Here is a 10,209-nt window from a genome sequence, read left to right on the forward strand (position 1 = left end):
TCTTCTTAAGAACAATACTATGCTTTCAAAGACTTACAGTCTAGACCTACATTAAAACTAAACAATGCTAGAAAATCTTCTTCCTTCCTTCTTTCCAACAATCACCACATACATCTTTTCTTGCCAGTGAAGGCTCAGCATTGAATAGCAGTATCAAGACTATTACTACAATCTGAAAAGTATGAATTGAGAAGATGAGCTAGATATCTGTGTAGTGTATTTTATAGTTTATTCTTGAGAACAAGATGCATGCTTTATTAATTTTCTGTCTTTTGTGCCCTGCTATTAACCAGATGATAATATTAATGAAATCATATAAATAGAAAAACTTTTTAAAAAAATCACAAGCAGAATTGCAAAATATCAGATGCAATTTCATAGTTAAATGTGGGGTGGAAATTAAAGGTTTGGAAACAATACTACAGCAAGCACAATGTCAGGCAATGACCTTAACAAGATACTGTCAAAATTAAAGGTGGTATATTGAGAGTCTGCCCTGAGGGACTCATATCTTTTGAAGATTCTGAACTTATTAGTGCTTAAAGGCTACCTTTCTGGTATTTTAAAACATTTTTAGAACTATTATATTGTTTACTTTTATTTTTTTCTCTCTTCAAACAATTAAACCAAGTTTGGCCACATAACATTCTCTATGCTCCCACCATCTACTGTGTGTGTCCCTCTTCTCCCCCCTTCATTTCATAGCTTCTCTGCACTTCACAATGATACTGTTTCCACTAACGGTGTAACTCTTAGAACTACATTAAAACATCCTACTAAAACAAAACAAAAACCTCTCTAAAACACCACAAGAATTGATTTCATTTGTGTATAGAAAGAAGAGTGATTAAATGTGTGTGTTTAAAGGGAGAATTAAATGTCTTTTACTGATTTGGAGCTTAATTGGAGTACTGTGCTAGATATTGAGTTTTACTGATGCCTTTGAGTATGTAATGAGGGAGAAAAGGTTGCTTTTTGTACTAAGAACAGTTGTATTTGAAGAAAATGAAGACAGTTGAAATGGTAGCTCTATTGAAGTTCCCATTTTTGGGATTTCCCCTATAATTGTACATTTAAGGCAGTTGCATTATTGTTTGGTATTCGTTCCTTGTCAGTTTAGTACTTGAGCACTCACTACCCATGCTAAGTGACATGATTTAACCTGCAACTTGGTGCAGTTTGTTCTCTTTTCCCTCTGCATTTGTGTTTTATTAACAACAAACAAGCAAACCGATCTTATGCCAAATGCCACTGGTTGGCAATCCCTCTAAAATCGTATTGTCTTCTTGCAACTCATTGGGAAGCATTTGCTACTAGAGAAGTAGGGCTCTTTGGGGGACTAATATTAGCATTGCCAATAAGCAGAAGAGAAATATGGGAGTGGATGTTATAAATATCTTAGGTCATGTAAATACATAGTAAACATCAGGAATTATATTGTTTTCTCTTCTGTGTCTAAGACTAATGTGGCTTTATTCCTGTTGATATATTTAGATGAAAATGAAGGGTCAGTTGTTTAACTGGTGTAAACACCCAGAGCTCCAGAGAAGACAGACACTCCTGGTTTAGCCAAGCAGATAACTGTAAATTTTTTGTTAAGTGTTTATATTGCCCTGTTGGCTCAAATGACTGTGCTTCAATTTTTTGTTTTCGTATGTGAAGATCTGGCACTGCAAATTCAATTTAAATTCTAATGGGAGCATGACTAGAGCTGCATAAATGACATCTGCCTCCACATTAGAGTGGTCATCTATGGCAAAGATTTCAACATGGATTCTTACCTTGAAATGCACATCCTGATGACTGGCCATGAGTTCATGTTGTTTTTTCTTTCCTGTTTCCTCTGGCTGCCAAGTATGGAGTTGTTTATGCCAAATAGCTCAATTTCTCTGGGAGCAATTGTGAAACTAGCTCCAAACTGCCCAGTTGCTAATGTACTCTCCTAAATTGTGGCTCAAATCCCTGCCCTGTGTTGGTATGGGAAGGATTTGACCTGGATGTTATGACTCTTTTGGCTGTGGGAGAAGAATCAGCTCGAGCCCAGTCTTTGGGACCCTTGAGAATCAAAGACCAAGGCACAACAGTGGTAGAGAGGATGTGTCTTTTGCCTATGGATTGGTTTTTTCTAAGCTGACAAAGCCTGACAAATTTAACTTAAATGCATCAATAGCTTTGAGTTAGTCAGGTGTTTTTTCACCACCCTATTTTGCTGAAAACATTGTTTGCCTGAAGCTTGGAGAGATTATGCAGGTTTTGTACTTCTCTGTAGAGTTTCCAAGAGGACAAACACAAGAGGAATAACAAGAATTCTCATCCTTAGCTTCTGACAAAGATCCTCCAAGATAATTTTCTTTCTTCAGTAGAGAAAAGTCTGAGGTTAACTTTTCCAGGCAAGTAAGGTGACCGGCAAATGTGCACAGGGATGTGAATGGTAATACAAATGTAAATGTATGAATGTATCTGTTGTATTTTATTACTGAGAAGTATGTAGTAGAAAATACCAGGGGAGGATTTTTATTTCTTTACAAATACTCTTTTTTTCTTTTATATAAAAGTAAACCTTTACGAAATTACATGAAACGCACCTGCATCTAATGAACCAATGCAGGCTATAGTTAAAAGACTATATTTTCATCTTTAAAAAAAGTAGTTACTGATATATAAATACATATATTCATACCATCTTTATATAGTAATAGTTATACTTTCAAGAACTATTTATACTTTCAGGAATCAATGCCTGATAACAAAGTTCTGTATTTTGGTCAGGCATACTGACCCATAGCTGAAGACTGAGCTGGGCAGAGCACAGAGACTACTTCTCTGTGTCCTGATCTGGTGAATTAGCATGATAAATCATCTTTTTCCACTCCCTGTAAATCACAAGGTATTAATGAAGATTTATTTTTGTACACATGGTATGTTGGGAGGTAGGCAGATTATTGCTGACCCTCCTCCTTTCCTGTTGCAGCATTTGAGGAAGGGCAGGTCCTAGGGAGCAAATTTTGGATGTGGCTGTTGTCTCCTACTGAGAATAGGAGCAGATGTTGGTGTCTTGGCTACACGCAGTTCAATGAATCGCAGTGAATTCCTTCACCATGCTGAGGGATCTAATTAAATGAGGAGAGCTAGTGGGAAGGTGGAAGTGTTTGAGCACCATGGGAAATGAAAGACTTCCCCTGCTGTCATGTTGGGGTAAATTGGCAGATTCACGGTGAAATCAGTACTCCCCCCCCCAATAATTCATACATTAGGATCTGGCCTACAGTGGGTCCGTGCACAGGGGGTGCTGTGCCTCTCAGAGGTTATGTAGTTCCTCTCTGGAGAAACAGAGATTTTAATTGCTTTAATTGATCTGGACAGTAGATATCTGATTCTACCAGTATGTGTGCTGCTACTGAAATCTGTGGAATGGAATCGTTATTTATTAGTAGTCTATTTTTAACAGTGCTGCTGTAACAATTTAAATGCTCTGAGCCCTATGTACCCTGATGGGCTTTTTGTGTATGTTTATTATATGGGAACAGCTGGGTATTTGAGAACACAATTTGTTACCAGGGTTTCTCTAGGTGGTAAAACTATATGACTGTTCCCCTGACTCCTCTAAAGTTTGTTATGAAATCAGACCCTGTTGTGTCCTATTCATAAGAAGTGAAAAAGGTATGACATTCTTCTGGCTCACTAGCCATCTCAGCCATTGCTTCTTTACAAGTTGACCTTACACTGTAGTTGGAGAGATAACCTGAAGCAGGTGGTTGCTTGTTGCTCACTCTTTTTGTAGCTTATCTGTCAGTTTTGTCAAGAGCAAAGAAGCTTAAAACATTATTTCCTGCTGGAGAATGATGAGTTCTCTTCTGTGATAGTTATCCTTTGCACAGGGCTGTTACCTTACTTTTGTTCTCTTACTGTGAACAACGTGTTTAAATTGCAAGGTTGGAAAGCCACGTTTGTAGATTCTCTTTTTCTCCTGATGCCAGCGCAGGGCACTGTCTCCTTGTGTCAGTTTGCAGATGTGGAGGTAGCAACTGCATGAGAATTACTGCTGTGTAACAAAGTTTGACTAAAAGTGATAGCTGTTAACTTGTAGTGCGTGATTTATGGGGTGTGAGGGCAGTGGCAATGTCTTCTGACCTTTTCCACTGGGAGCTGTGTAACCCTGTCTCCTTACTACTGGGAGCTGGTCTTCCTGCTGCCTGCCTGGTGGATGTAGATGCCATGACAGGACTGCTTTCCTGTGCACAGTGCACAACAACCATGGGATCTGAATAGGTATGTAGAGTATCCTGATCCAGCTGGGATGCGTGAGTTATGCATTGCCTTGAATTCAATAAGCGCTCACATGCTTCACCTTGGTGGTGTTTTGTTGCATGCTTGCAGCAAGCACCCAGGAATGTCATGGTTGAAATTACTTTGGCCTTCGACAGGATTTTGGCTGTTTCATTACTGCAGGATTTCTTCTGCTGAGTTTTGTGCTAACACGCATCAGCACAGAGGTCCTGACTGAAAGGCTGTCATTGCTGTCTGAAGGCCTGTACAGGCTAAATTACAAATGGTTATTGTTACACACAGGTTTTGGAATGGGAACAGCAGAAGCTCAGAAACAGTGAACTATTCCCTACTTTTTTTTTTTTTAATTAAAAGTCCCCAACACAACTACTAACCCCTTCCCCCACCCCTCTGCAAACTTCTCTAAGCAAACAGAGAAACACAACATGTACAGTGCAGCTGATTTTTTTCTGCCCTGCTCCAAGACTTATCTGATCATCATGTCCTCAAAGATATTTTAAAACTGCTGGCTGTTATTTAAGGATGCTATTAAAGTCCTTGCTTTGGAGAGTTTGGGTAAATGTAGAATTTAATTTAATTAACCTTCATCAGTCTTTCTTTCTGCTTGAAAAGGTGACCTTTATAAAATGCCATTTACATACCCAAGAGCCTGCTGCTTGCATTTTTCTATGTCTATATATCTATATATAAAGGCATATTAAAACATGTTTACATATGTTTTAGGTATTTGAGAACCCTTTATTTTGAACATTGGTGTTAAATATACAGACATGTAGAAAAACTGTACCCAGTGGTAGGGTCAGGCTGTTCTAAATATTACGTGGTTAACCAGTTCCCATCAGAAAATGGATCAAGAGCTGACGGATTCATCTACGAATCAGGTTGTATATGCCTGAGTTGGATCAGATTGTTTAGAGGCATTGCTAGAGGACACAAAGGCTATGGACTAGCCCCTGTATGGGTATATAGTAATAGAAATTCTCATCCAAAAAAGCATGTACACTCAGCAGGCTGAAGAATTTTGGGAAGACCGTGGCTCAGAGTGGGAAGATGACTGCCTAGGTCACATTGCTTCACTGCATTTCTTCTGAACCCCTGGAGCAAGGATGCTGTCCCCTAGACTGACCTTTCTTTTCTTGTTCTTGCATTCATCACTCATTCACATGGACAATTTTTCCTGTTTTCTCATGCCAGGCAGTCTAGAAGAGCGACATCTTAAAAGCTTTCCTCAACTAAGACAAGTGTGAACAAACACAGTTTTGGGAGACTATGAAGTCTAGTATGCTTGTTAAATTCCTCAGATTGAATTTGCTTTTAATATGCTCTTGGGGTTGGATTTCAAATGTATTTAAGTTTCTAAAGAGGTGAACAGATGCTTAGTAAAATTTTCAAAGCTTTTAACTTGCATAGGTGCTTTTGAAAATCCCTTTAAATGTCTGTGTGCTTTTAATCTCCTCAATAAATTTGCAAATCTTCAGAGCCTGTTGTTCAGCATTCAGGACTTGAACAAGGTCTGGAGTCTCTGCCTTCTGTCCATATTTCTGTAGCTGTATTTATTGCAGCTGGGAGACTTGCATGCTCACTGTAATTGCGTAAGTGCAAATGGGTCCCAGTCTTAAATCTGACCCTCAATAGTGCAGGTGTAGGATGTTCTCTGAATAATTGTTTTAGACACAGAGAGCTTGCGGATTTTGTAATTGACATCTGTTCTGTTGCAGAGAGGGGGTTCTGCTCTCACTCTGAGAAAATCCCTTCTTTGAACAAAGTTTGTATAAAAAAGAGGTTCCTTGATTGTTAAAATATGCTTGATCTGTTTTATAGCTCTGTACAGCTCACACACACAATCACAACCTCACTTTCTCCTGCCATGATAGTAACCAGACATGTATGTTAGGGGGAGGGAATTACCTTAGTGTTGGTATCTCTGTTTCTTGCCTGCTGAGTAACTTAACAGTGGAGATGAATGGCAGAGCTAGTGCAAAAATAGTGCACTAATTTATTCTTGAAATCTAGCAGGCACACTGAGATTACTCAGAAATTGTCCTCCATGGTTTAGAGCTGGAATTAGTCCTGTTGTGGTGATAGCTCCCTGGTAGAGGGAAAGAGCTCTTAAGTTTCCGGCAGAACAAAAAAGTTTATGAATTCAATTCCTTCAATGTGTTTGGTTTGAATGACTTATGTTTGGGCTACTCATTTTAGGACCCATCTCCATTTTAGAACCTGATTTTGAAACACATTAGCTCCAGTAAGCTTTGGAAGAGATTGCCAGAGTAAATATGCAATAAATACTGCATGCCAAGCAGTGAGTATAATGGAGTTTGGTGTGATGGCTGGGAACTGGTCCATTGCTTTAAGGAAGCTGCATCTCATGTTAGAAGCTGTCTCCAGCGTTTCTTATTGCCAAATAAGTTTTTTTGTCCTTTGGTAAATGAATATGAAAATGATGTCACTGAGGATCATGAAGGAAATTTTAGCAAACTTACTGATTTAGTAAATAGGGTAAAGGATTTTAACTTCTAGTCTGCAATATGAATTTTATTTTTTAAGTGGAAATGCTAAGGACTTCATTGTCAAATGGAAGCAGTGTATGTATAAGTCTTCTTTAGAAAGCTAATCTGCTGGTTAAGCTTTGAGAATCAGTTGTTATCTTTTTCCCAGTGACTGTTTTTGCATTTTACAGGGCTCTGTTTTATGTAATAAAAAAATCACTATTAACCTAATGCAATAAAACCTTGCAAATGATTGCTGGCAAATAATTGTCCCTGAAATTTGTACCCCACACTACTTACTTTGTTCCTGACATTTGCTCCATCATGTTTAATGGGTGCTCCTTATGGAAAGTGAAATTACCCTCACCAGTTAGCAGTAAAAAGTAATGTATTCCTTGTCTGGGGTATGCACTAAATCATCAAAGGAGGGAACTTTGGAGGCTGAATTTAGTGATGCTCCAGCCTTCTGATACTCGTTGTGTCTCTCTGAGATGCATTATCTCATTTTTCCATTATTGCATAGTGTTTTTTTTATCTGTAGTATCCAACACAGAGGCTTTTTGAGAGTTGGTGGCAGTTTATGTTGACAGCTTTGGAGAAAAAAGATGAAAGTGTCTGAACCACCTGGAACTTTCCATTGACCCCTGCCACTGCTGAGTTTCACATTAGGCCCTGGAAGGGACTTGTGTGGGACCACTGCACTTGTTCCTGAATTGTTGTGCAGGGTGGCATTAAATCCTGGCACTGAAAGGAGTCTGTGCCATTTAGGCTTGTGTTGTCTCAGCAAGGTCTTGGAAGCTGTGCTGCCCTTAACTGTGAACAGGTGACTGTTCTACATTGTGGTGAGGAGCCAGGCTGGAAAAATGTCTTGTCTGATTGCAAGGGGCAGTAAATACAGGGAGTGGAGAGGTGGGAGAGAGGCCATGGGAATACTGAACTAGCTCAGTCAGAGCTGTTGATTTTGAGTGGGTATTTGTACTTTAGGGTGACGTGGTTTTTCAGTAAAGTCTCATTTGATTTCTGCATAATATCAGGTAGCTTGCAGCTATTTCTGTTCCTGAGACTTAGATAAGCAGATTGCTCTGCATACACAAAGGTATTACTTTATCTGGGAGTTCGCTCTTGCATAGAGTGAGCTGTTCAGATTCTTCTGCTCAATGCTTCCTGTTTTTCTGTAGCCTTTCTAGTGAAAGAGGGTGATTTTTTTGTTTCGTTTTATTTGGTTTTTATTTTTCCCCTCGTCACCTTGGTGGAATCCGCTTCTCTTCCACATTGAATTTTTCTGCAGAGACTCCTTGGCTTCAGATCCTGGTGCCAGGAGTATGACTGGGATACTGCAGGCTGTCACTAGTACCTCATCTCTATGACACTGGCACCTTGCTGAAGAGGCTGGTCTTGCTGATTGAGAGCTGCTGTTCTGGTTCATCTGCCTGCCAGTGCAGCTCCTGAGCCCTTCATCCAGGGTCTTTTTCTCGGCTGCCTGCAGCAATAACTCGAGATCTGCCTGCCATCTGGATGGCACTTCCCACAATATAACCTAGTGTTGATTTTTATGTTGGTTTATTGTGTAATGCTGTAAATACATATGGCTGTGTATAACTTTTGTGTAACTGCTGCAGCTGTAGCAGTGAGAATGGGGGTTTGTGAGGCTGAGGAGCCTTTGAGCTCTGCTGCTAATTTGCTCTGTGAACTAAAGTGTAGGATGCTTGCACTCTTTGAATGTAATTTATTTTGTCTGATTTGAAAATCCTTAAATCAGTGTCATTTTTTTTTAAAGTCTCTAAATATGTTTTGAAAAAGGGCCCTCTGATGGCATTCCTCTTATGCTACCTATCTTTGTGTTGATGAGAGGTCTTTAGATGCAGCTGCATAACATGTTGATGGTATGCTCAGAAATTCTGCATGTGCCCTGCAACACCAGAGAGAGATTTGTGTATCTTACTCCAGCTGCAGATCAGGGCTCTAGCTAAGATGGGAGTGTTTCATGCTAGCAGGGGTGATAGATTTACTGTTGGCAGTGTGATCAGTCACACTGATGGCAGAGGCTCTCCAGAGCTGGCAGAGGGCATGGGTCACTGCATGTTTTACTGCAAGACACACAAAAAAGCCAAAATGCTTGTACTGCCATAAAAGCTGTCTGTTGAACTTTCTTGTTTTTCTCTTGTGCTAGGTTACATCCCAGAACACTTGGGAAACATGTGGTTCTCATTAAATGTTTCTCAATAGCTCAACAACAATCCCTAATCGGTTGGAGGTCTGCGGTAACAAACAGAGGTTGCCAAATCGCTCGTGGCTGACAAAGCCAAAGTGCTGGCAGGCTGGGAGCCAGCTCACCTATCATAGTCCTCTGCATTGCCAGTCTTGGAGACATGGAGATGTCATTTGCTCCCCATTATATTGAGGTGTTGCTTTCGTTTCCTCGCGTCTTGGTGTCCAGCATGGGAGTGGTGTCAGATGTTAGCAGCAACAGGGAAATCACAAGGATGCAGGAGGTCCATTTGTGCCTGGTTATGCAACCATGGGATGAGTGCATGATTTTTAGAAGAGAATTGTGTCTGATCCTTCAAGGACACTTGGTAGTCCTTCATTTTAATGTGAAACATATGGCTATAGTTTTAAACTGAGGGCAGTGATTCAAGCCAGAGACACGGAACGCTGATGGTGACTGTGATCTCTGGTGGCAAATAAAAAACTTCAGCAGTCCCTTTAAACCTGTTGTATGCTTTTTTCCAAGTAGCTTTGTTATTGGTTGCTATAGCTGAATTGATTACTGGTGATTTGAATACATTTGAATAGAGACTGAAATGACATCCATTCAGTACTTTAGTTTTGGTTTCGCTTTAATTAATTTTCCCCATGACCTTCTCCCCTCCCCCTCCTTTGCTATTTTGAATGCTGCTTAAGCAAAAGGGTACTGGGAGGAAGATGGATTTATCATGTTGTATCCTGTATGTAACATTTACTAATTTTTAAACAGAGCCATTACTAGGTGGCTGTTTCTGGTCAGTGAGAGCTTTGACTTACAAAAATTATTTTAACACTAAAAGATGCAGCTAGACACTAATTTAAAGAAAAGACAGGTCCTGTGACATTTTGATTTATAGAACAGGTGGGTGTCTGACTCTCCCACCTTGTGTGTAGCTGTAGAGCAGCAAAGAGAAACAAACTATCCTGACTTTTCAACTCTGTTTTTCAAGTGAAGTATTGACATTTGGGGAAAATGCAAATAGGGGCATTCACTCTTTGGTACTTCATGAAAGCAGTAGCTGACACTGAGCTATATTTGTAAAGCTTGAGTTAACCTCAAAAGTCAAAGCTGCATTATGTGTGCAACTTTAAAAGGAACCTTCTATCACTGAAAGGTGATAGAATTTGGGTTGGACATTGTTCTCTGGACTATTTGAAAGTCCTGAATAGAATGTGGAAGAATTAG

The 10,209-nt window shown here is 39.7% G+C and overlaps 1 long non-coding RNA gene across 1 annotated transcript in view; it reads left to right on the forward strand.

The window, feature by feature from the left end:
* Window positions 1-7,537, forward strand: part of LOC146436512 (uncharacterized) — a 48,298-nt gene extending 40,761 nt beyond the window's left edge. The window contains exons 3-4 of the long non-coding RNA XR_014852693.1: window positions 6,487-6,589; window positions 7,318-7,537. This is a non-coding gene — a long non-coding RNA (uncharacterized LOC146436512). The remainder of the gene's footprint in view (window positions 1-6,486; window positions 6,590-7,317) is intronic.
* The last annotated feature ends 2,672 nt before the right edge of the window (window positions 7,538-10,209 follow it).

The sequence above is a fragment of the Lichenostomus cassidix genome, chromosome 5, assembly GCF_008360975.1.
Source record: "Lichenostomus cassidix isolate B80296 chromosome 5, HeHo_3.0, whole genome shotgun sequence".
NCBI lineage: Eukaryota > Metazoa > Chordata > Aves > Passeriformes > Meliphagidae > Lichenostomus > Lichenostomus cassidix.